The following is a 27,951-nucleotide window of genomic DNA, read 5'->3' on the forward strand; positions in this document are numbered from 1 at the left end:
AGTGAAGAGCAAACAGAGAAATGGACAAACATCTGGGTCAACAATTAATAGAAGAGAAATTTTAAATAACTAATGAATGTGTGATCAAAGTCACGTACACTGAAAAATGAGGCAAACCTATTCCTTCCTCCCTACACTGGCACGAATCATGACTGTGGGTAACATTTGGTGACTCAAAGACACTGAAAAGGGTCATTCTCCTATAATACTAATGGAGGAATGAACCACTGAAAACTTTCAGAAAACAATCTAGCATTATCCATTAAATATTAAATTTATAGTTTCTTTTAAACAGACATTTTTACTTCTGGAAACTTTCCCTATAAAATAAACATTCCAGCATGCATATTCATCCATGTAACTGTGGAGCTTTCTTTGAAAAAAAGAAAAAACCTGAAAACAACCTGATGCTCGCCAGGAGACACATGCTTAAATAAACTCTCCTATATAACGGAACACAATGGAATATTAAAGGATTCTTTTAAAGACTGTGTTTTGCATTATTTATTAGCCCAGGGGATAGTCATGATACATCATTAGCTTACAAATATAAAGTTACAGCATAATCTCATCTCTATAAGAAAAGTATCAAAATCAGGATGTATGTAATGGGTGTCATGGATAGGTAGAGATGAATATATGGATATGACAAGGGTGCAAACTGTACCACCATGAAACAATATTGATTATCCAGTTACTTAAGGGGGAAGAGAGGAGAAACAGGAGTAGGGATGACTACTAATTCTCTGGATAATTTCACATTTCTTACTTGTTCTAATTTAGTAATAGAAATCAGACATATAAAGCACCAATAAAATTTAAAAATGCAAACACATCACTTTCAGAAGGAGAAAGGAGACAACCACAAATAGGGCTTTGCAGAAATAGTAAGAGATAATTCTGTATAAAAACTTATGAATTAACTTTAAAAATATAAACAAAATGTAAAATAAATGATCAAATAGTACTTATTCCAGGAAGGCAAGGATGTTTTAATTCCAGAAAAGCTGGTAATATAATAATATCATATTATATGATATATATAACATAATATGAATAATAATTATATCAGTGGATCAAAAGAGAAAATAATGTATTTATTTCAATAAATGACTTTAAAATGATAGATAAAACAGAAATAAAAGGATATTTCTTTGGCATACTAAAAAGACAAATTAACATACTTTGTGATTAAATCAAAAAGTGATATTTTTAAAAATCAGAAACATTGATGCCTTTCTAATCAATTCAATAAAAAACAGAAATAAATTTTGGAAGAGATGAGAAAAAATATTATTTGTGGATTGTCTGCCTTAGAGGATAATGAGCTGTATCACTATTATGACTAAGTCAGAAAGAGAGATAGAAATAGGTATAGAAAATTAATATTGTTTCTTGTATAGAATACCGAAGAATTATTTTAATAAAAATGCTTCATTGACTACAAAATCTATTGAGGGTCAAACACAAAGACTGAAAAGTCTTATCATGTATAGGAAAGTTAAAACATAAATATGATAACATGCCCAAACTAATTTATAAATTTAATTCCATTTGTACTCCAAATGGGATTTTCCCTTTGTAAAATGATTGTAAAATTAATCTAGGAAATAAATAAGGATGAAGAATCAGAAAATGTTTGGGCTAGTATGAAAGGAACTTGATAAAATGAACTCCAAAGCTACAACAATTAAAACAGTGAGGCAAGAGAACAGACCAGTCTATGGGCAAAAATTAAAACTTCATCCACATGTGTATAGGAATTCATTATGATGAAGGTGTATTTCAAAGCACAGGATAAAGCCTTAATAAATGACAGGTTTGAATGACTAATTTAAAAAAATTAAGTCAAATCCTTCTCAGAAAACATTAAAATTAATTCCTAAAGGAGTTTTTTGAAGTAAAATGTGAAAATAAACTGCAGAAAAAGAGTAAAATATAGAAAATTTCTGAACTTAGGGGAGGAATGGTAGTGTTAATGAACACATAAGCAGAAGGAGACTTTAAAAATTATAGCTTTCAACACACAAATTTTATATACAAGAGATAAAATGAATAACAAACAGAGGGAACCACTCAAAAATATATAATAAGAGTGTATCATTAACCTATAAAAGACTCTTAAAAATTAATAGGAAAAAAAAAGCACTCCTTTAGAGAAATAGGCCAGGGCTGGCATCAGACAATTCACAAGAGAAGAACACCAGAGAGCCAGTGATGTGTGGTGGTAAAAAAGTGTTCTACCTCTTGTAATCAAAGAAATGCAAATTAAAAGAACAACAAAGCATCATTTCTATGACATCAAATCTACAAAAATTAAAGAACACGAAATGCCCAGTGTGGGTGAGGATCAGGGGAAATGGGTACTTTCATGCACTACTTATGAGTGTTATTTTATATGCAATCTTTCTGAAATGCAATTTCATAAAATGTTTTAAATTGGGCACAACCTTTGACCAGGGAATTCCACTTCTAAGAACTCTTCCTAAGGGAGCTTGCAAAGGCAATTGCAAATAATTATGTGCCTTGTCGTTCATCACAATGCTATTTATAATGGCAAAAAATTTTAAATGACCTAAATGTCCAACTGGGGCTGGTTAAATGAATTTTGTCTCTTCTCTCTGATAGACTAGCATGTATTCTGTCTTTTAGAGTTATGTTAAGAACATTTATTCACATGTGAAATAGTCACAATCTATTGTTAAATGTGAATCACAGGTTATAAGACAGAACAAAAAACATAATTCCAACTGGGTGAAATAGTGACCACACCCATGCATTGAAGAGCAAATATCTTCCTATGAGTTGCAGAACTTTTACAATGAATATGGTTTACTTATATACAGAAAACAAACAAATCAAAAAAAAAAAAACCTTATCTTTGTGACAATTTTTTGTTATCAAGTTTCCAAATATTCCTGACCTAAACAGAATCCTGGGAAACATAAACCATTTGGCATCTTTACAAAGAAAAGACAGAGGATGACTTTGAGTCTGTCAAAGCAGCATTTCCTCTGTGCACCTCACTGTGGGACCATGAAGTGCCCTCTCAGCCAGGCCTTGGATGATGGATATATTGCTCACGGATAGTGCAGGTCTGTAATAAGTGGTGTCATCACCTTCATCTCCAAATAATTCTGGCAAGGAAGCTTGGCACATTTACAGCGAGATAAAATAAAACATACAGCATCAAGGAAAAATAGCATTTATTCAACAAGTCTAGGGTACCTGGTGCATGAGAGATGCCAACTGGATGCTGCTAGGATAGTGGTAGGGTGTTCTCTCCCCTCAAGCTGTTTATAACCTACTTGGGGAAGAGAACAAAGAGGGAGAGAGAGAAATGCAATTTTGCCAGTTTCCTATGTGATATTGCTGCACTCCCCAGACTGGTAGGTGCCCAATATGCTACTGGAGATCAGAGGAGAAAGAACTCCAGAAAGAATGAAGAGAGGGAGCCAAAGCAAAAACAACACCCAGTTGTGGATGTGACTGCTGATGGAAACAAGGTCTGATGCTGTAAAGCGCAATATTGCATAAGAACCTAGAATGTTAGGTCCATGAATCAAGGCAAATTGAAAGTGATCAAACAGGAGATGGCAAGAGTGAACATCAACAGTTTAGAAATCAGTGAACTAAAATGGACTGGAATGGGTGAATTTAACTCGGATGACCATTATATCTACTACTGTGGGCAAGAATCCCTTGGAAGAAATGCAGTAGCCATCATAGTTACCAAAAGAATCTGAAATGCAGTACTTGGATGCAATCTCAAAAACGACAGAATGACCTCTGTTCATTTCCAAGGAAAACCATTCAATATCACACTAATCCAAGTCTATGTCCCAACCAGTAATGCTGAAGAGGCTGAAGTTGAACAGTTCTATGAAGACCTACAAGACCTTCTAGAATTAACACCCATAAAAGATGTCCTCATCATTACAGGGGACTGGAATGCAAAAGTAGGAAGTCAAGAAACACCTGGAGTAAGAGGCAAATTTGGCCTTGGGAGGCAAAACAAAGCAGGTCAAAGATTAATAGAGTTTTGCCAAGAGAACGCACTGGTCAGAGCAAACACCCTCTCCCAAGAACACAAGAGAAGACTCCATACATGGACATCACCAGATGGTCAACACCAAAATCAGACTGATTATATTCTTTGCAGCCAAAGATGGAGAAGTTCTATACAGTCAGCAAAAACAAGACTGGGAGCTGACTGTGGCTCAGATCATGAATTCCTTATTGTCAAATTCAGACATAAATTGAAGAAAGAGGTAAAACCACTAGACTGTTCAGATATGACCTAAATCAAATCCCTAACAATTATACAGTGGAAGTGAGAAATAGATTTAAGGGACTAGATCTGATAGACAGAGTGCCTGATGAACTATGGACAGAGGTTTGTGACATTGTACAGGAGACAGGAATCAAGACCATCCCCATGGAAAGGAAATGCAAAAAGGCAAAATGGTTGTCTGACGTGGCCTTACAAATAGCTGAGAAAAGAAGAGAAGCTAGAGGCAAAGGAGAAAAGGAAAGACATACCTATTTGAATGCAGAGTTCCAAAGAAGAGCAAGGAGAGATTTTTTTTTAAAAAAAGCTTCCTCAGTGATTAGGACAAAGAAATAGAGGGAAAAAAATAGACTGGAAAAGACTGGAGATCTCCTCAAGAAAATTAGAAATACCAAGGGAACATTTCAGGCAAAGATGGGTTCAATAAAGGACAACAATGGTATGGACCTAACAGAAGCAGAAGATATTCAGAAGAGGTGGCAAGAAAACACAGAAGAACTGTACAAAAAAGATCTTCACGACCCAGATAATCATAAAAATGGTGTGATCACTCACCTAGAGTCAGACATCCTGGAATGTGAAGTCAACTGGGCCTTAGGAAGCATCACTACGAACAAAGCTAATGGAGGTGACGGAATTCCAGTTGAGCTATTCCAAATCCTAAAAGATGATGCTGTGAAAGTGCTGCACTCAATATGCAAGCAAATTAACTCAGCAGTGTGGCCACAGGACTGGACAAGGTCAGTTTTCATTCCAATCCCAAAGAAAGGCAATGCCAAAGAATGCTCAAACTACCGCACAATTGCACTCATCTCACATGCTAGCAAAGTAATGCTCAAAGTTCTCGAAGCCAGGCTTCAGCTGTACGTGAACCATGAACTTCCAGATGTTCAAGCTGATTTTAGAAAAGGCAGAGGAACCAGAGGCCAAATTGCCAACATCTGCTGGATCATTGAAAAAGCAAGAGAGTTCCTGAAAAACATCTATTTCTGCTTTATTGACTATGCCAAAGCCTTTGACTGTGTGGATCACAATAAACTGTGGAAAATTCTGAAAGAGATGGGAATATCAGACCATCTGACCTGCCTCTTGAGAAACCTGTATGCAGGTCAGGAAGCAACAGTTAGAACTGGACAGGGAACAACAGACTGGTTCCAAATAGGAAAAGGAGTACATCAAGGCTATATATTGTCACCCTGCTTATTTAACTTATATGCAGAGTACTTCATGAGAAACGCTGGGCTGGAAGAAGCACAAGCTGGAATCAAGATTGCTGGGAGAAATATCAATAACCTCACATATGCAGATGACACCACCCTTATGGCAGAGAGTGAAGAAGAACTAAAAAGCCTTTTGATGAAAGTAAAAGAGGAGAGTGAAGAAGTTGGCTTAAAGCTCAACATTCAGAAAACTAAGATCATGGCACCTGGTCCCATCTCTTCATGGCAAATAGATGGGGAAACAGTGGAAACAGTGAGAGACTCTATTTTCTTGGGTTCCAAAATCACTGCAGATGGTGACTGTAGCCATGAAATTGAAAGATGCTTGCTCCTTGGAAGGAAAGTTATGACCAACCTAGACAGCTATTAAAAAGCAGAGACATTACCAACAAAGGTCCATCTAGTCAAAGCTGTGGTTTTTCCAGTGGTCATGAATGAATGTGAGAGTCTGACTATAAAGAAACCTGAGTGCCAAAGGATTGATGCTTTTGGACTGTGGTGTTGGAGAAGACTTTTGAGAGTCTCTTGGACTACAAGGAGATCCAACCAGTCCATCCTAAAGGAGATCAGTCCTGACTTTTCACTGGAAGGACTGATGCTGAAGCTGAAACTCCAGTACTTTGGCCACCTGATGCAAAGAACTAACTCACTGGAAAAGACCCTGATGCTGGGAAAGATTGACAGTGGGAGGAGCAGGGGACAGCAGAGGACGAGATGGTTGGGTGGCATCACCGATGCAATGGACATGAGTTTGAGTACACTCTGGGAGTTGGCGATGGACAGGAAAGCCTGGCGTGCTGCAGTCCATGGGGTGGCAAAGAGTCAGCCATGACAGAGCGACTGAACTGAACTGACCAGGAGCTGGGGCTTGATCTCAGAATTGCCTTCCCTGGATTTTTAAAGAGCAGAAAATGAAGAACGTAATAAATTAGTCACAGAAAGGGGACTCTTTTACTCTTCAATATTCTAACTGAGAAGTAGCGACAGGACCTCCCTGGCAGTACTGGGGTGGGAACTGGAGATGAGGTGGCTGATGTTTCCAGTTGTATGACTGGGCTTCGCTGACACCCTGATGCTCTGTCTCTATGACTGACTTGGGGCCACAGCAGCCTGTTGTCTTGAATGAGCAAAGTGTTTGCAAATAGGTGGTTCAGACAGTAAAAAAATCTGCTTGTAATGCAGTAGACGAAGGTTCAGTCCTTGGGTTGGGAAGATCCCTTGGAGAAGGAAATGGCAACCCACTTCAGTATTCTTGCCTGAGAAGCCCATGGACAGAGGAGCCTGGTGGGCTACAGTTCAAGGGGTCTCAAAGAGTCAGACACAACTAAATACCTAACACTTTCATACCCACTGAACTCTGCAAATGCTGTGATTATTCATATGAACAAGAGCAGACTAAAAGTTATTCCTATGATTATACTCACTCAGAACCTGAAGTCACGTCAAGGGAGAGGGATACCATCCCACCCCCATAGTTATGAACACGTTAAAGAAACTGCCTGCAATGCAGAGACTCAGGTTCGATCCCTGGGCCAGGGAAGATCCCCTGGAGAAGGAAAAGGCAGCCTCTCCAGTACTCTTGCCTGGAGAAGCCCGTGGATAGAGGAGCCTGGCGAGCTACAATCCATGGGGTTGCAAAGAGTTAGACATGACTGAGCAACTAACACTCATACACAGTGTGATGTCATCATCCAGTTTTGCTCCTGCAGAGGAAAGTGCCAAACCGCGGTTCACACAAGATGACTGAGTTAGACACAGCAACGCCCAGAGTTTACTGTTCATCTCTCAGATCCCCTGACCTGGAGTCCACTTCTTTTCCTGGCAGAATCTGGTTTGCTCATTTCCTGGAGTTACGAAACGAGAACCATGCAAGTCCTGGCAGATGGCAGGAAAGTCAGGAGAGTCTCTGTCAGTTCACTTTTACATGATAGAATTTCAGAGGAAAAAAAAAATCAAATTAAAACATTCATCCAATTAGTAAAATATATGGGTAGAAATGAACCGTTTTTGGATTTTTCTGACTTCCGTGATCCCTTCGGAATTCAATTCATCAACTTTGCCAATGTCAAATCTACCTACTCAGACCCCTGTGCCTAAGTTAATGATATTTCAACCGGAGAATTCGGGAGATTTGTGAAATTCATAAAAGATATATTTGAGACTCTTCATAATTATGCCAAGTATATCTAGATTTATCAGAACCACCTATATGGGGATGAGAAAATGTCATCTTTAACAGATAAGTTAATTAGTCTGGTAGCCTGAGCATTGGCCAGGGAGCCAGAAAGTTGAGCCCTGTTTCTCATCCCAAAGTCTTCAATCACTGAACTGTGACCATAGCCTTCTCCCCTTCCCTGGCCTGCATCAGTATTCAGTAACCAAGGGATGCCTTCCAAGAAAACATCTATTGAAAAATTATAGGTATTACTTGATTATCCTCTTAAGGTAAGGCATGCTGCTCCTAGGCTGATGGATTCTTCAGGTGACAAAGACAGGAGTCTCTCCTGACAATGGCAAAGGGCAGATCTTAAAGCCTCCATCTAAGACCTGGTCCCCTTCCAAGTGCTGGGCCCAGGGGTTTATCCAGACAAAAGGGTCCCCTCCACCACAAACGTTTCAGCTGCTTTATGAATGAACTGCAGGCAGTGCAGATATCAAAGTGCATCTCCCTACAGAAAGCTCTTAATAATAATCTTTATTAAGCTTCTGTTTGATATTGTATTTCCCTATCTTCAAATTTTTTATCAGACCCACTTTAAGAATTAAAACCCTTTCAGAGTGGCTATTGTGGGACTCTATTTTAATTTTCAGTTTTGCCTCTTTTCTTTATAAGGAATACTGCGGAGAATCAGATATTTGGCTTAAAACTTGTAAATTATTATTGAAATTTAAGGCAGTGTGCTTTTGAGCTTGTATATCACTGCTTTATTATTTATTTAGAGGTATTGAAACATCTGTGTTAAAATTAAAAATGTAATATATAAATTCATCTTTCTTTGTTTACTCAGCATGTTTTATTGCACACCTGTTCTGAGACAGTCACTACATTAATTTTCAGAAATACCAGAAAGAAATACATGCATTTTTTCAGTTGTGTTTTTTTTTTTTTTTTGCCTCATCGTTCCAAACTCTTCATAACTCCTTATATTTGAAAAGTTACATACAACTCCAAAAACAGTTTTCTCTTCTCTCTTTTCTGTTTTACATTTATCCTTAGCATTTCAGTTGACACCAGAGACTTCTGTGGTTAATATTCCTAATTAATATCTGTTAGCTGAGAATTACCGACCTCCTAAACCACCATCTATAAAGTACATTTATAGGACTAATTTGTTTTTACTTTCATTTAGGTGCACTAATGCAAATTAAAGACATTAACTAATCAGGCTTGAGAATAATTTATAAAGAAAAAGAAAGGGCCATGTCTCTTTCAACATAAAGTATGTGGAATTGCTACAGAAATGGCCCAAGTGAGCCCTACTGGTTTATTCAATAAGGGTCCTCTCAAATTCCATCTGTGAACATTTGGTCAGTCCTTTTATGGAAAAAAGACATTTCTCCAGGTTCATATTAATTTTTGTGCACATCTGCGCATTCACCTAATCCCTACCCACATACCACTTCAATTAAAATTAACAGAAGTCAAATCCTTGAGTGGTTTTAATTGCAATATGTAGATTATAAATGGCACCCATCTTTAACCACACAAAAACGATTTCTTCCTTGGTCTTTCTCTCAGGAATAATATTGAGGCACAGGGTTAGTTATTGTGGAAGAATTTTCATTTATTGTGTTTCGGCTCCAAATGATACTGAGACCTTAGCAGTGGGCAAAAAGCCAATCAAAATTAATGCAAAAGTACAATTAAGGAGTATTTTAAAGAAATGCCTTTTCATTCCATTCAAGGGCAGACGGCGATATGCGTTGCCAGAAAGAGGATAATGTTGGGCATGCTTTAATGAGGCAAGCATAATTATATGTCAGCTCTATAAATGATGCAGTAAATGGCTTTTTCTCTTAAGTAGGTTAAATATTGTCCTTACATCTGGATTAAAATAGTCACAAAATACTCTTCTCACAGATTCCTCAAAGATACACTTAAAATGCACCGCATCCAAATGATCCTTCCTCTAAGCTAGCAAAGGAAGATCTAATGTTCTCCCATTTCGTTTACGGGCATACCCCCTGTCTGTATTTCAGCTTGCTAAACACTTTCAGCTTCGCACTGATCTGCTGAATCTTCTTTATATTCACAAATTAAGAAACAACAGGCAAAACCACTACTAAGAGTCCTGCTTTTGCCTGTTCGTTTTGTTCGCAGCGAAAATCTCTTTCTTTGTCTCCTACCTCTTCAAAGCAACAAGTAATTTACCCTCGGTCAATTGCGAGCAGAATCGCCGCTACCCACCATCAGCACTTTAATCTTCGAGGAATAATTACAGTGTCTCAATAAGAAGCTGAGACAGATAGAACTGGCCATCGAAACAGAAAATATGAAAAAAGAAAAAGTCAAAGATGACACCCAGAAATGTCAATGAGGTTAATCACACCTAATTTGAAAAGGCGACTATTACTTTAAGAAAGCGGCAGGACTGGAGTCAGAGCGTAGGTTTTTATTTTACTACTTTATAGCCTGCTCACAACTACTTGGACAAATACAAAACAAGAATTACAATGCACCGTAAGTTATTTTAATATCCTGTAGTGGCGCATACTTCCAGTGAAATCCCAGGGCTATTATTACGGTTCTCTGTTTGTGTGAAAATGTCAAGTTGTTTCGAGTGACTACATACTCTAAATTATATATAACTCTTACTTTATAGCTAATAGGCACTAAAATTACCTTAAAACAGAAATGTAAAGTTATATTTTCATCCTTTTTGACAGATAATAAAGCTTATTTATGAGATACAATTTTTCAAGCATTAAAACATCTCATGTTTACAAAAACATTAAAAAATATTATTACTTGGTATTTAAAGGAATGAAATAAAGCAAAACCATTATGAAAATATTTGTCCTGCTCGGCGACTTCTCTCCTCTGTCAAACTGTTGTGAGTACATTTATGAACCTTACTGGCTTAAATACTTTCAAAATTAAAAAGATTTGCAAGTTCAAATAGAGGCCAGTGATTTAAGGTCTGTCTCCTTCCATCATCTGTTGGCACAAAATCCCTTCTTACGTACTTTAGATGACGTGTTGACATGGGATGAAGTGCACTGGTGTGTTTTCATCTGGATCCTGACAAGACACGTTCCTTATTTGTCCTATACTGGTTGGAGTTAAATGATATTTGCTTTTGCTCATAAGCAAAGTTTCTCGTGTCTTCTCCTGTGGGATTAGGTTGCTTGATAAGCCCTTAGGCTTCTGCTTCCTCTAGTCCATCCATCCACGGGGCTGGTGGGAAGTGCTGGGGACACCAGGGATGAGCAGGTCGCACAGGGCGCCTGCTCATCCCCTTAAGACTGGAAGGAAGCAGAGAAAGCCAAACTCTCTCCCAAAGTCACGGAGCTCTTCATGGTGTTTTCCCCTCTGTGCAGTGGTAGTGTTGCGTCTGACTCTCTGCAACCCCCTGGACGGTAGACCACCAGGCTCCTCTGTCCATGGAATCCTCCAGGCAAGAATACTGGAGTAGAGAGCCATTCTCTTCTCCAGGGGATCTTCCCAACTCAAGGACTAAACCCAGTTCTCCTGCGTTGTAGGCAGATTCTTTAGCAGCTGAGCCAGCGGGGAAGCCTGTGCACCGCAGTAAACAGTGACGAAACCGGACAGAGCAGAGCCTTCCGGCTCCAGAGACGGGTCCCGCCTGCAGGGATGAAGGTTACTCCGGCCAAAGGCTGACATGGACCCGCTCTGGCTTCTGGAGTCATGACTGCCTTTCTTCAGCACATCAGCCTGGATGCAGCAAGCCACAGAGAAGGGAATCTCCTTCCTGGCCCCGCAGGCACAGCCCAGCACCATTGCTCTCACAGCAGATCACGGGTGGGCCTGAGCCGTCCACCCGGCTCCTGGGGAACGCAGGAAACATCATGCTCCATGTAGGCGACGGCTTCCTGGCCCCGCTTGAGGAGTCAGGCCCTCTGGATCTCTTAGCGAAGGGGATCCAGATCTTTTGGGCCTCCATTCTTGGTAAGGCTACAAAGAAGAATCTGAGATCTTACCAGTTGCAAGAAAGTCTATTGAAGATAAGGAAGAAATAACAGAGAGAACACCTCAAGAGAGAGGCCAAGGAGGGCAATGGTACCGGAAGTTTGGGTTATAGAGTTTTTAAGGCAAGATCATTTGCATAATCCCGGAGGGTCAGTTGATTGACAGTCTTGAATGACAGCTGCAGGTTATATAACAAAATGCTCTGCTGCACATGTCCTTCCCACAGTTCAGTCTCTTACAATTTCCAGTGGGCTTCCCTGGTGTCAGTGAATCCGCCTGCAATGCAGGAGACACAGGTTCCATCCCTGGGTGGGAAGATCCCCTGGAGAAGTGAATGGCAACCCACTCCAGTATTGCTGCCTGGAGAATTCCATGGACAGAGGAGCCTGGTGGGCTACAGTCCATGGGGTTGTAAAAGAGTTGGATATGACTTAGCAACTAACAACAAATAATTTCTAGTAGTCATGTATGGATGTGAGAGTTGGACCATAAAGAAGGCTGAGCACTGAAGAACTGATGCCTTCAAATTGTGGTGCTGGAGAAGACTCTTTGAGAGTCTCTTGGACAGCAAGGAGATCAAACCAGTCAATCTGAAAGGAAATCCACTTTGAATATTCATTGGAAGGACTGATGCTAAAGCTGAAGCTCCAATACTTTGGCCACTTGATGTGAAGAGCTGACTCTGAAAAAGACCTTGATGTTGGGAAAGGTTGAAGGCAGGAGGAGAAGGGGACGACAGAAGATGAGATGGTTGGATGGCATCACCGACTCAGCGGACATGAGTTTGAGCAAACATGGAAAATAGTGGAGGCCGGAGGAACCTGGTGGGCTAGAGTCCACAGGGTCACAAAGAGTCAGATATGACTTAGCAACTGAACAACAGCAACAATTCATGGAATATTTATGAGCGGTGCATGAGTCCGGCAGGTGCCGAAGGTTACTTTAGTAGAGGATAGTGAGAGGTGTGCACTTGTGCCAGAGGCGGGAAAGTCCACCAGTCGGCCAGTGCACGGGCAGGCGTGGGGCTGTTTCCGGTTCCCTGACTGTTTTGGAGCACGGATGGGGTGTATTTGATGCGGGGCTGGTGAACAGCTGCATGGAATTAGGCCATCATTGGACATTTAGCTGAAGGATCCTCCTCTCCTTGCTCTCGGCCAACTTCCTGCCTAACAGATCTACAGGCACCCCAACAGCGAGTCCAAGCCCAATTCAAGGGGGAAAAAAGCACAACAGCAAAGAATTCAAGAAAAGTAAGCCTCCCAGAGGGACCTGCAGGAAGGCAACTTCAAAGGGCAGCTGGGTGGACCCAGGGCTCTGGGCTGCCCACTCCCCACACCCTTCCCCGAAGCACCCAGATTTCCTTTAGAGCCACTGCCTCCCCCCACAGAGGATAGTCACCCTCCTTCCCAGAAACCTGCAAACAGGGGCTCTGGACTTTGCTCCTGAGGACAGTGGTATCTGCACCTCGTCAGAGGCCCTGCTGGGAGAAGACCCCGGGCTCCTCGGTTCCAGGTTTCCGGGGAAACCAGTTCACCTTCCAGCCTACCCACCAGATCCCTGGGGCCCCCAGGTCCTGCCAAGAAATTCCCTTTTTGCTTTTGGACACCAGAGCTGCTTTTTCTTGCTTTCAACTAGAGAAGCCATGCTCTTTTGGCTGCCTGAGCACCTCTTCTCCGCTTTAAGCTTCCTGGCAAGAGGGCAGCCGGGCATCCTCTGTGTCTGAACTTCACTCAGGGAACAGAGACCTCCTGCTTCTCCTGGTTCTGCTGCCTACAGCCTGACCCGTGTCCTCTGCAGAGCCCATGTCTCAAGACAACTTGAAGTCGCGCCACGTCCCCAAACCTCCTTCCCAACAGCGGCTGGGAGCCTCACCGGCCCCGCAGCCACGTGGCCTATTTCAGGTTCATGGCCTCTTTGCTACTTCTGCCTAGAAGCCCTTTACTAGCAGGACACGGGGTCCTATACCCAGCAGATCTGTGCATGCGTACATGCTAAGTCGCTTGAGTTGCATCCAAGTCTTTGCGATCCCATGGACTGTAGCCCACCAGGGAGCTCTGTCCATGGGGTTTCTCCAGGCAAGAATACAGGAGTGGGCTGCCATGCCCTCCTCCAGGGGATCTTCCCAACCCAGGGATCGAGCCCACATCTCCTGTGGCTCCTGTATTGCAGGTTGATTCTTTTACTGCCGAGCCCCTGGCAGGTCTATATTCTCCTCTGTCAGTGGCCCCTCTGCCCAGGCTCCTCCCATGACTTTGCCACCAGGAAGACGTTTCCCATGGCTTCCCTTCCTGACCCGCCTCCTTCAGAGGACGGTGCCTTCCTTCCCAAGGAAGGACAGTGAAGCCCCTGGGGATCAGAGCCCAGGATACCATCTGATCAGCAGAAGGCTCTGGCCCCGGAAGGCCTCCCACCCCACGCACCACCCACACTCGCCAGCCACCAGCTCAACTCTGCTGCCCAGGGCAGCGGTGGGACTGGGCTCTGACACCGTGGTCTCTGCAGGAGGCCCAGCAGGAGACCAGCAAGCAGCAAAACCAGGACAAAATGTTTAGCTGTGTTTTAAAGACTAATCTCTGGTCACACCCCACCGATTCTGTTCCTCCTCCCAAGCCTTCATTAACTATAACCCAGCTCATGGGCAGGAAAAGGGAAACCCTTCTCTTTTGTATAAAAGGAGGGGGAAAATTCATAGCTTTGCAAAATTTTGAAACAAAAAAATGTTAGGAAGACTCAAAAATTGTCAAGTCTATTTAGAAGTTCACCTGGAACATGCATGTACAGGTATGCATGTTTACCTGTCTACATGCACAGGTATGGGTCCTCATAATACTCATGAACAAAAAATATTCACAACCATTGCCAAGGAATCCTTTGATTTGGTTTGAAGTTAATATTGGGTGAACTCGAGAATGCAGAGATTTACCTATTGAGTTTACAAGGGATTATGTTCAACCTATAACAACTGATGTGACAATTTTCCTGCTCCAATATTTAATGAAAGAAAACATGATTTTCTTAGGAGTCGATGTAATATATTTCATTATTTATTGACTAGATCCATGAGGTGCTAATGAGTAGATGCCATTAGCCAAGGTCAAATGTGGTACAGTGCAACCAGGTGTCTTCAGAATTTAGGTAAATGAAGGTGTTAATCCAAGTCATAAGGTACGGATGATATGCAAGTAAAGGGCTGTTAAGTACTTCCACTTAATATAAGAACCGAGGGGAGCGGAAGTCCTTGTGTTGCCCAGGTATCAGCATCTTCAGAGGCAAAGGCTGCATCTCTCCTGACCCTTGATGCCTGGAGGGTTGATCTCCAGTCAGTTTCCCCAACAGCTAGAAGAGATTATATTTTGAGAACAGAACTCCTTTTTCCTACAGGATCTATTCCATGGGGTTGTTGTTGTAGTTCAGTTGCTAAGTCCTGTCCGACTCACTGAGACCCCACGGACAGCAGCACATCAGGCTCCTCTGTTCTCCACTACCTTCCAGAGCTCACTCAAATCAATAACCTTTGAGTCAGTGATGCTATCTAACCATCCCATCCTCCTCCTGCCCTCAATCTTCCTCAATCTGCCCTTTTCCAATGAGCTGATTCTTTTCATCAGGCGGCCAAAGTATTGGAGCTTCAGCTTCAGCATCAGTCCATGGGGTGCCCAGGTCTAACCCCTTCCCCACCAGCACAGGGGTGGCCTCCAGCAGGCCCAGGCCTTTGGAGCACCACGCCCCCCAGCATTATAACTGGTCCTGTGATTAGCTGTGGTACCCACGCCAGGCTGAATGGAGCTCTCTCCAAGGTGTTAGCTCTCCTCTCTCTGAAGCTACCAGTCTTTGATGTGAGTGGCCATATTTTCTATTAAACTGGGGCAGGGAGGATGAAGCCAAATAGAAGAAAACCCACAGATAAAAAAGGCAAAGAAGATCTCCAGTGACACAGGCTCAACTCAGATCCAGCCAAATTCCTTGACCAATCCTGTTGAATTCCTACTATCCTGTAAGGATTTACAACACAGGATTCGGTAATTTGCAATTGAAAGGATCCTGGCTGAATGCTGTCCTTTGTAAACTTTCTATCTGTCTCTTCAGCTTCTTTCACAATTCCACAAAAGTCAGAGACCCAATAATTAACACACCTGCTTTTTAAAATCACCATCTCGATTTACAGCAAGAAACCCAAGCACACTGCTTTCTTAAGCAAGTAGGGGAAGAGCTTAACTGTAAATAACAAAGAGTGTTGGTTTTCATGACAGTTTATCAGATTTATGTTCTTAAAAAATTGAAATGAAAAGTAAATTAAATCAACTGAACAAGCACCAACTGTGAGTCAAGGCTGATTTAAGCTGAGAACGTCTACAACATTAAGTTTCACCAGGGTATGTTCCGAGGCTAGCATTTGGCCTTTGGTGTTGGGGACACAACTGAACCAGAGACTCCAAATTCGGGGACTTGGCAGGATGTTGATGGGAGAACTTGCCCCAGGCCTTGAAGCACGTTGTATTCCCAAAACTATGCCCCGAGGGAGTGCAGAGAGCAGCAAGGAGGGGACTTGAGCGTGGGAAAAGGGCAGAGGCCATCCCAGACTGAAGACAGAAGGCGGTGTGTTATGGTTCCTCTGTCTGTAGGTGTCACAGGCAAGACATCGCAGAGCAGGAACGATACAGGGGAAGGGAAGGCAAGAAGAATCAGACGGAGAAGATGGATTAGAAGGTTTATCCTGAACCTACCCCGGACAGGCAGAGGTTCCCCCAGGGCTGCTGGCTACTCCGTGTCCACAAGTCAAAGGTGGATGGAGAAGTGGATGGCTGCCCACCCGATGTTTGATTCAACAACTCATTCAAAAGCAGGAAACCACTGGCCGAGGCTGCAGAAGCGAATAGCACCTTATTGATCCAAGCGCGAGGCAAGAGACTGGAACCAGGCAAGGGCTTTACAAGGAAACTCATGTAAGTGACTACATCGTTTGTGCTGAGGCTGTTAAAAGTCTATGCGAGGTTCGCTTCTCCTCGGGGGAACAGATTTTCCTTCTGAGAAAACTAAAGTGGGGAACCACGGAGGGGCCGATCGGTAGGTTTGGAGGAGTTATACGTGTGTGACGTGTGTTATGACATGGCTGTGCGCCAGCTGCCACACTTGGACCCGGAGTCAGGGTCTGAGGAAGGAGAACGGTGTGTCTACGAGACCGAGCGGGGACACCTACCCACGTTGTTTCCAACGGATGTCTTCTGAGTATGCGTTATTTCAGAAGAAATATATATCATTCAGGGGTTTGAAGAAATTGTGAGAGCAGCGTTTAACTTTTCTTTTTTAATTTTTTTTTTTTTTTACTGAAGCATATTTGATTTTCAATGCTGTGTTCATTTCTGCTCCAGAGCAAAGTGACTCAATTATACACGTATATAATCCTTTTTAATACTCTTTTCCATTCTGCTTTATCTGAAAATATTGAATATAGCTCCTGTGCTATACAGTAAGACCTTACATTGTTTATTTCTAACTTTTCTTAATAAACTGTCCCTATTTCTATAAAAATAGGAACACAGTTACATGCACACCTACACACACACATGCATGTGTTTACACACATATGTTGCATGTGTGTGTGCACGTGCTGTGAAAACGCTGCTCTCACAACCTCTTCAAAGCCCTGAAGGATAAATATTTCTTCCAAAATAATGTGGAGTCAAAAGACCTCTGCGGAAGACAACGTGTGTCCTCGTCCCCCCTTGGTCTCATACACTCACTGCTCTCCTTACTCACACACATGCATGCACACACACGTACACACACATGCATGCATGCACAGGCACACACACACACATGCACTCACACACGTACACACATACATGCACACACATGTACACACGCATGCATGCATGCATGCACACAAGTACACACATGCATGCATGCACACATACACACACATGCATGCACACACGTATACACACATGCACACACGCGTGCATGCATGCACACACGTACACACATGCATGCACACACACGTACACACACGCACACACATGCATGCACACACACGCACACACACATGCATGCACACACACATTCATGCACACACACACATACACACACATGCATGCACACACACGTACACACACATGCGTGCACACGCGCACGTACACACACGTACACACACATGCACACACACACGTACACACACATGCATACACACACGTACACACATGCATGCACACACACGTACACACACGCATGCACACACACACGTACACACACACACATGCACAGGCACACACACGCCTTCCGTTTGTGCTGAGCTGCTTCTGCATTCGCCTTCAGCTTGCTTCCTCCTGGTTGGATGACCCCGGGGGCTTTCTCCCGGCTCCGGACCCCACGGGCTGATGGCAGCTCAGTGCTGCTGGGGCCCTGCACCTGCTTCCCCGAGTCGGTCCCCCCACCCCTGCATCCCACGATGCTCTGGTCTAAACGTGGTACCAAGTCAGGGCCCAGTGGGCACCCTGTGGCAGCCTGGGGCAAGCATTCCCACTTGCTCTCCCCAAGTGTGTGGACAGCTGGCCACGGGTGCTCAGATTCCAGACACACAGCCTGTCCAAAGTGTGGACAGCCGCCCCAGTGACCGGGGGTGACATCTCTGACCTCACACTCCTTGCTGGAGACGCTGGATGGGGCAGAATGTTGCCCCTGAATAGAGAGAAGGCCCAGGTTTTCTGCTTTAGGTCCTCATGTCTGCTCCTGACCTCCCTGAAAATGGAGCATCTCTCAGTCCTTCCTGCCCACACCCCCGAGTCCAAGTGTGTGCTCTCTGATGTTACTGAACATGCGTGTCCTTAGAGACAATGACATGCAACCTACATCACGCCCATGATCACTCCCTCGGCCACGACTCACCCCCTGGAAGAAACTGCCTGGTGGGCTTGGGGACCGACCCCTCTGACTTTTCTTCCAGACTTGTCACCTCTTCACATACCCACATTGTTGGCACAGCTTTCCTCTGCAGTTGACTTTTTTCATTAGATGATGTGTTCTGAGATTTCAGTAAAAGCCCCCAAATTGATGGGCAGGACTTTGGGTGGCTGATAAGAGAGATGACAACAGTCTTAAATGAATCTTTTTCATCCAAGTTATTTCTACAAATATCCTTGTAAAACAAACCCATGCCTTTGGCCAGACCAGCCACAATTCTTTCCAAATTTGTCAGAAACCAAAATGCACACAATTAAGTAGTGGACCCTATCTGAGGTTTAGGTGTGGGGCTTGCAAGCAGACACAGTGGCCTCATAGCTGACTACACCCAGGGCCTGCTGCCACGTGGAAATCCATGCAGGGCTCCCTCTATGCGATACAGACCCCAGGCACATGGGCCTGGGCTGGCAACCTCTGCCGGACCTTGGTACCCTTCTGGCACTGGGTGGGCCTGGGGTCCTCCACTCCCTTCATCTGGTCCTGATATGTCAGCCCGGATGAAAGCTAAACAGATTCCTGATGAAATGAAAAATGGTGTCAGCACTCACACAGAGCTTAAATTCAGGCTTTTCAGGAAACGTTAAAGATGAATGAATAAAGGTATTCCCAGTAAATCTTGGGCACTTCATCGATCATATGGAAAGCTTTTAAAATGAACTTACAAATATCTTAAGATGAGAGGATAAAAACTGTACTAGTTTGAAACATCGTTTTTGAAACTTTAAAAGCTTATCACATTAGCCAAAAATACAACCCTCTGCTAGAGAGCCTTCGGTGGATAGAATTGAGGACAAGTGCTGCTTCTTCCTACTTTTCTATACATTGAGAATTTTCTGTGAGAAGCCTGAATTTTCCTTGTAAGCAGAAAAAAAAATGAAAAGTAATTGCAAAGCTGCCTTAAATTATAAAATACTAATGAAGCTAAGACTCACACAACTTGGAAGGAAACTTTTAGCAATACTTAGGTGATGATATGGGCTTCCCAGGTGGCACTGGTGGTGAAGAACCCACCTGCTAATTCAGGACACACAGGAGACCTGGGTTCGCTCCCTGGGTCAGGAAGGTCCCCTGGAGGAGGACATGGCAACCCACTCCAGTATTCTTGCCTGGAGAATCCCATGGACAGAGGAGCCTGGCAGACTACAGTTCATAGGGTCACAAAGAGTTGGACACAACTGAAGCGACTTAGCACACACACACACAGGTGACAATATATACCCAGAATATAGATTTCTAGGGAAAAAATTATTTTACATGCATACAAGTGGGTAAAGTTTAGGGAAAGTATGCTTCTTTCTAAATATTGCATTGCCATAGAGAAGCAATAGTAATCTCTCTACGAAGTGTGTTTCTTGAGTCATTTTAGTGTGTGACTGCTCCACACTTAAAACATTGACTGCAGTCACTGAGGGTGGCATTTCAAATGCAGTCAGTTCACACCTTGTCCTTGTGAAAAGGTAGTTCTTTGTCTCTGTCCTCTGAGGAAGCGCATGATGAGGAAAACCCAAAGCATAATAAAGAAGGATGGTGAACCCAGTTTCATCTCATCAGTTAACTAGCCAGGATGCCAGATATCCTGTTTGATACAGAAATAAAAAAGAATATGTGCCTCAAAATGCATGCTATCTTGTACACAGATGTGTCTTACAATGGCATGCTCTTATAGGAAAGGTGGTCAAGTGTTTCAGCAGAGGAAGACACGTCTTTTCTCAGCCCTGGTGGTCTGTGGCTGGGAGAACGCTGCTGAGACAAGATGGCCACGCTCCTGGCTGATGCATCTCAGCTGAATAGAGTTTCAGGTCCCCAGCAAGGTCTAAACAGCAGCTTCAGCAATTCTCATACAATTCATGGGTAAGTCAATAGACTCCATGAAGATATCCAGTCTAGAGAGTTCATCATGACCACCTCAATATGCTCCAGCGGGGTTTGTTATTGTTCCCACAGAGTAGTAATGCCAGAAATGAAATGAACAAACCACATGATTATGCCAATTTCCCAATCGGAAGAAAATAGTTCAGGTGTTACCGCTAATGCTGAGACTCCTGGACAGTCATCTCTCAGACATGGGTCTCCAGGGTCAGCAGATAAGGCCGTGTCCCTCCAGAACCCCATCACCTGGGCCCCTGGGCACCCTACTGGCCGGTGCCCCTCCCTGGGACCCCACATTCAGGAGGAGTCAGTTCCTGAGCATATCAGAACCTGAGTCTAGAGCAGCTGGGGGCACAGGTGGAGGCCAGGGAGACTGGGAAGTAGAAATGACAGAGAAGGAGGCCCCCAGGTAGTCTGACCACACTTTGAGACAAAGAGTCTATAAGCCACTGGGTTCTTGAGAAAGCCTGGTGCTTATGGAAGAATTTTGGGGATTTTTTCCCTGTTTTGTTTGTTTCTCCTTTAAATCTTTCATTGAAAAATAATCTTCTAGGGAGCCCATGGGTCAAATATGTCACATGCTCTTTTCTGTAGATTGGTAGGGATTTGGCTCAAAGAGGCAGAATTGAAACTCATTCATTTTAAACCTGTATTCTCCTTACAAAGGACAGTCAAGTACCAACACCTAAGATCATTAGTACTGAGTAACTCTTGACTGTGTGATGACACCTGATAATGGGCAGTTAACACTTTGCTGGAATCCTGTTAATCTATGGTGATAGAAGTTATCTGTGGCCTGAGCCTGAGCAGAACCGGCTTACTGGCCAAGCAGAAGCAACTATGTGAGACCATTTGCCTTGCCTGCAATTCACACTTGTCACCACCATGGCCAACCACACTGGACAACCAGCCAAGGACTTCTCTTAAGTTCACCTCATTAGTCAAAAGGCTGCTGGAGCATCCAGAAGAAGGGAACATAGAAGATGCAAATTCCTGGAAGAGCCAGGGGAGTAAGCTATTTATTTATTTGCAAATAAAAACTTTTTCAGTTCAGCAGCAAACTGGAAGCAGAGCAGAACCATTTAAAATAGCTCAGTCATACAAAGTCATTCAAAAGGGAGGAGAGGGCCAGGCCACAGCACGGAAGCTGAACCCCAGCGAATGGGTACCACCGCCCAGATTAGGGATTTCTAGCACGAAAGGCTAGGCATGTTCCATCTCTAGAAGTTTAAATTCATGTGGCACGATTTTGCAAAATTGAAACAAAATCACGGGCCACGCTCCCTGAGACACGAGCTTCCTGATGATGAGCAGGGTGCCTGTAGGAGGCTGAAGGGAAGGGAAGGGGAGGCAAGTCCATCACTCTCTCTGTGGAAAATGCCAGAAGCAGAGGGGAACCCATTCCACGTCAACCAAAGAGCAAGTCATGGGAGACCAATTTGATTGCACTTCCCTGATAGAATTTCAAGAACCGCCAATGCTGAGTGCAATACACATCTTCCAGTAAAAGTTTAACAAAGCATTTGACAATAAGATCTATTAGACTGCAGAACAGACTTCCAGAAGAAGTTGTGGGAGTGATCTCTCTAGGGAACTTTCAAATAAAACCAGACAAGCCATTCGAGGATGCATGTTGCAGAGGACAGTTTTCTTGTTAATTTTTTGGCTATGTTGGATCTTCGTTGCAGTTGCGGACAGCAGTGGCCACTCTCGAGTTGCCGGAGCGTGGGTTTCTCGCTGTAGTGGCTTCCCTCGCAGCGGGGCACAGACTCCAAGCGTGTGGGCTCAGTAGTTGTGGCTCTTGGGCTTAGCTGCTCCGAGGCATGTGGGATCCACCAGATGGGGGATCAAACCCATGTTCCCTGCATCCGCAGGCTGATTCTTAACCCCCGCGCCACCAGCGAAGTCTGACCTTTCTTTTTCACCTAGTTCCTTGATTTAACTGGACCACTTAACATTTTGGGAGTGAACATGTGATAAACAGTCCTCTAAAGGAAAGAGTGATCAGAAATATGGGTTTGTTGAATATTTTCAGCTTTTATCCCTTGCTTAGACATAGGAAAGTGGGCTCTTTTCTGATGGCCCCACTTCCCAGAGATAATGAGAGTGAAGACCCACCGGCCATGCCCACGGAGAGAGATTTCACCAACACCAGCCAAGGCCCCAGGCCTCTCCACCAGCCACCAGTGATTTGGCCGTGGGACCGCATGAAGGGCACCTTCCACCTACTGCTTCACGGCCAACCCAACAGGAACGTTAGCGTTTCTGGATGCTCTCCACATGAAAATAAATAACTGTCACCATACCTGACAATTCACACACAACAGGCGCGCAATGTTGTCCGAGGCCCCTTAAACACCCCTGTGTCCAGTATGACAAAATATATAACAATGCACCATTATCTATCATCCTTTCCCTTAACTAGCCATACAAATATTTAAAAGTCAGAACACTCCAACACTGTGTTTGTCTAGGATATAAATACTAATTGCTTCCCTAGTTGCACCCTACTACTTTTGAGGAGGAAAAAACGATTTTTTTTAAACCTTGCTACAAAATATATGCAGAATTTGTTTTCCAATGAACGCCTAATAAGGCTACCTCTTAAGTCGAGATATGTAAAAAATTGCCCTTTTCACAGCTGATAAAATACAAATTAATCCTTAGAGGATTTAATATGTGCCTATTTATTACTTTCAAATCTGAATGTACCGTGGCAATTAATATGGCTTCCATTAGCCTGTGAGGAAATCAGTAACTTTGCCTTTGAAACTAGAAATAAATGCAATGTTGACCCTGTTTTAAATGCCTCCTACCTGTGTGTGCACACGAGCCCGTGTTTGCTTTCAAATGTGCTACTCGAGGTGCAGTTTGATGCCCTTCAGAAGATCACGATTGCCACGGCGCCTCTGTAGTTATAGCATTGCTTCCAGAATCAATTTGAGTTCCAAAAGCTTTAAATTGCAGTGTCTTCAGGGTATGAAATAATGTTGTTTGTATGCAACTGCAAGTTCAGTTTATTATGAGAAATGAAAACATTTTAAAAATTAAAGAAACATTTTTCTTTGTGTTCACAGTTCATTGTGTTAGTTTAACCCCCACACTTAACCTCCACAGTTCATTTTATAAACTCTCCTTTCGTTTGTTTTTGCATGCATGCAGACTTAACCCTTGATTATCCAGCTCTTTTTTCGAATACCAGTAAATGAAGTTTTTGAGAGGAAATGTGCATTTCTCCCATCTCCTGGAAGTGTGTAATTGGTGGGATGCAGAATTATGCAATTACATTTGCAGAAATTTGAGTGTTCCTTACTTCTTAACCCACCTTTCTTAGAAAGCCACTCAGGTCTATTTTTAACCTTCGTTTATATAGTATATTTCAATTTTCTCAGTTGTATTCAAAGTATCTGAGGCCATAACAACTTACAACCTAAGCCAGATTGAAGTTGAAATCTGTGTCATAATTTCATCCAATCACATTTCTCTACCGAGCATTTTTCAAAATGAGCCCCACATTTTTTTTTCCACCTTGCCCTCAAAATTTTAGTCTACAATTAAAAGAGTCATTTCATTTTCTTCTTCAAAAAGAAGTCCTTCTAATTGTCACAGTGCTTATTCTTTAAGTATCTGGCAATCAGGCAGCTTTGACTTACATTGTTTAAGGGGAGGATGTCTGTTTGATATTCTGCTTTTGTGTATTCATCAGCAAAAGTCTATAGAATTTCCTGTAATGGTCTTGGTTTATTTACAGTTTGGCAGTCGTATTTGTTTAGGCTAAAAGAACGCCTCTGCGGAGTTAAGGCAAGCAGCCCTCTTTGCTCTGAGAATTATGTCACCTCTTCTGTCCCATTTCAGCCCATGGAGCTCTTTGACAGACAGCATGAACAAATCTGCATAAGGAAAAGTAAGTGACAGCTGGGGTCAGGCTCTCTCTGTTTAATGACACTGCCAGTTACACATTTTGAATTGTTTAAATATGAGTCTACTGCTTCCACAATCATCATTTCACTGGTTCCCCTTTTCATACCCAACAGCCAGGAAACTGACACGCAATTACACAGTTGCTGATGGTATCGCCGGCGCCGATAATTAAACCCGCCACCCGAGGACTGCGATCGCTAGTCTACAGATGGGATGTCGTCAGGAGGCAGCAGCTCCTGCAGCTTTTAACGCCGGCTCCATACAGGTGGACCTCTGGTCCGGGCGCTGGAGAACCGGCCGGCCTCCACACATCATTTGCAACATCGCACACAAATGAAGAAAATCTATTAGCAATCCAATAAGTGGAATACAAACGCGATGACCCAAGGGTTAAACTGTCTGCTTGGACTCAGGAGTTGGATCTATTAGATATTGTTCTTTCTCCCCCTCCTCGCTGCTGTATTTACCGAAAAGATCACCAAACGGTCTCCTACATCTGAGAACAGCCTCCAGTTTTCACCTGTGAGGTTGGAGCAGATGTGAAGACCATACAGCTAGGCTTGAATCTGTGGCTGGATGTGAATAAGGAAATAGGGGAGACTCTGGGGAGGTGGGGGAAGGGAGCTTTCCAGGTGGCTCAATAGTAAAGAACCCGCCTGCCAATGCAGGAGACGTTGGTTCAATCTCTGTGTCAGGAAGATCCCCTGGACAAGGAAATGGCAACCCACTCTGGTATTCCTGCCTGGGGAATTCCATGGATAGAGGTGCCTGGCAGGCTACAGTCTATGGGGGTCACGAAACGGTTGGACATGACTTAACAACTGAACAACTGGAAAAAAATATATAAACCCTTAAAAGTTATTAACTAAAAGTAGATTTAATATCTTGGGAGGCAATGAGATTGAGACAGAAAGAGACTGGGTGGGGTGGGGGGGACTTCCAACCTCCTGGGAGCTTAAGTATAATTCGCATACTTCTGCCCAAGAACATGGTCCTGCTGGTTCTGACATCCCAGTTCCTCCTCCACCCCAGCAAGGACATGTGAAAGGGGCAGAAGTGTGAAGAGTTGCTAAAATAATCTCAATAGGGCAAGCAGGGTATGCAAAAGAGACAGGAGCCATCAGGAGAAGACACGGGCTGCGGGTTTGTGAATGCTAAACATTAAAATATTAGAAAAAAGTAACTGGAAAAGTTAAAGCTGCCACAGACAAGTGATAATCCAAATTTTCATAGGCCCCGACAGCATGACAGAGGCAGCTTTGCCTAGAATGAACTATATTTATTCAATTCAAAAAATGAGCAAGTTATTCATTGTATTAAGCCCTAACCTTATCATCACATGGGTCTATGTGTCTTTCGTGGACTGCCTGCCTTTCAAAATAACCTCCCAGCACAGCTGCCCTGGGAAAATGAAGACGAGACGGCTCCCTGTTCCCTGAGCCGGACTCCAGAGGAAGAGTCACACGGCAGAGGGAACCAACTCGTGTGGGTTTTCCTCCCACCCTCTGCAGGCTGACCTGCCGCCCTGATTTGCTGGACCGAGAGGGCTCAAGGACTTAGGACACTCATTCAAACACCAGAAAGTCCCGGTCAACTGCCCCCACTACTCTGTAACATTAAAGAGAAAGTTGCATTGATTTTTCTTTTTGTTTTTAACCTTTTCAAACTCTACTGCAGAAGCACCACCTCACGTATTTTGGGTTTAGCGAGCTAGAGCTGGACATCTTTATCCCAGATGTCACAGATGTGCTGGGTGGGGCTGCAAGCCAGACGTAGTCTAAAAGTGCCCATTGTAATCTGCTATAATTTGAAATATCTTAACGTTAATTCCACAAAGATAAACGATGCAATGGAAAACAAAATTGCATGAGCTTTTGAAAAGATATTATTAAATCGAGATAATGTAGAATTCTCCTTTCTTTTACCAGTGTTATTTCTTATGCAATTTGGCAGTGCTGGGTCTTCGTTGCTATGCGGGCTTTTCTCTAGCTGCGGCGAGCGCTACGCATGGTGTGCGGGAGTCTCACTGTGGGGGCTCCTCTTGATGCAGAGCTCAGGCTGTAGGGCTCAGTAGTTGTGGCTCCCCATATTTAGAGCACGGGCTCAGTATTTGTTGTTCTGCAGCCTGCAGGATCTTCCCGGTGGGGGATCGAACCTGTGTCTCCTGCATTGGCAGGCAGCTTCTTTACCACCAAGCCACCAGGGAAGCCCAGTCGTGAACTTTTAAGAGAATACACAGGTCTTCAGAGGGTTTGTGCTCTTTGGGCTGGATGGACAGCCAGGTTTCAGCTCATGCTTGGAACGTATTTTTGGCTGCATTTGAGCAGAGCGATCCAGTCCACTTTCCCCGTTCCCCCTTCAGGCACAGAGAAGGACACGCCCAGGAACACCACACAACTTCCCTCCTAAGATCTAACCCTCCTACCTGCATCTTCCCCTTCAGAGTCCGAAGCCTGCCAGGGATTTGCCATAGGCAGCGAGCATGCCTGAGGGGGCGAGCTCAGCCTCTCCCTGCTCTGAGGTCACCAGCCGGGCTGGCAGTTCTTATCTATAAATGGTGATGATACTGGCTTTCACAAAGCCTGCCATGAGGATTGATGCAGTCTAACAAATGTGCAGTTCATGGTCATGCCTCTCAGCTACCAGGCGATCTACTGATGGCTTTGTGGTTTAAGAAGAAGAGTGATGAAACTATTTCCTACACAGCACTTCACAAATTTGTAATTTATATTGATCATGATTGACTCGGAAATCTCCTTAAGTTCTTACTAATCGGTGTTTTCTTAAAGTGCTCGCACTAGAAGAATCTTCCTGGTCAGTTCTCAGCTAACATTCAGGAAACAGAGCCACATATCCCACCCAGGACGTTTTCAAAATATTTCTGTGCTGCTTACATTTTCACATGGATATTTATTGCTACAATTATGATGTATTGTCTCCCCAACACCCAAAATACATCAATGGCCCCAAAATTCAAAATAATCTTCATAATTATGTGTTAATATTCACTAAATGAAAAGTAACTTTATTCTGCTTTTAAAATAAAGAGTAATTTTAACATCTATCTTTGTTTAAACTTTTAAAAAGAAAATAATAACCTATTTCAGCACAATAATTGTTGATAATAAGCAGACTTCAACATAAGCACATGTTATAAACAGTGAATCTGCAACAGATGATTGCTAGCAAGCATCCAAAATAATCAAGAACTATTATAAAGTAAGATGAGGGTTATCTGAATTGATCTGCCAATCTGCCCATCTAAGGTCTTTGATAAAATGATCGCAATTAATGGCATGAAGGCATCCGGCGGTGGGGGGTGGCGCGCCGGGGGGGGGTGGGGCAGTGAAAAGGGACCAAAACTGCAGAAACAGCATTCAGAATCAAAGGTTTCCTTGCAAAAATAGGTCATGCTGCACTTACTGAGAAACGTGTAAATCTGGCCACTAGTTAGACATTATGAGAAGCAGCAATAGGTGAAATTGGTGACATCACTCTGGGATGTCACTGATATTAAAGGTGGTTACCCTCACCTGTGGGCT

General features: G+C 43.4%; 1 long non-coding RNA gene across 1 annotated transcript; it reads left to right on the forward strand.

The window, feature by feature from the left end:
• The first annotated feature begins 16,246 nt into the window (after positions 1 to 16,246).
• Positions 16,247 to 27,634, forward strand: LOC110128519 (uncharacterized). Its single transcript, XR_002311197.2, has 3 exons — positions 16,247 to 16,605; positions 24,240 to 24,392; positions 24,523 to 27,634. It is a non-coding gene; the product is annotated as an uncharacterized lncRNA (long non-coding RNA).
• Positions 27,635 to 27,951: the final 317 nt, after the last annotated feature.

The sequence above is a fragment of the Odocoileus virginianus genome, chromosome 7 (genome assembly GCF_023699985.2).
Source record: "Odocoileus virginianus isolate 20LAN1187 ecotype Illinois chromosome 7, Ovbor_1.2, whole genome shotgun sequence".
In the NCBI taxonomy this organism is placed as follows: Eukaryota; Metazoa; Chordata; class Mammalia; order Artiodactyla; family Cervidae; genus Odocoileus; species Odocoileus virginianus.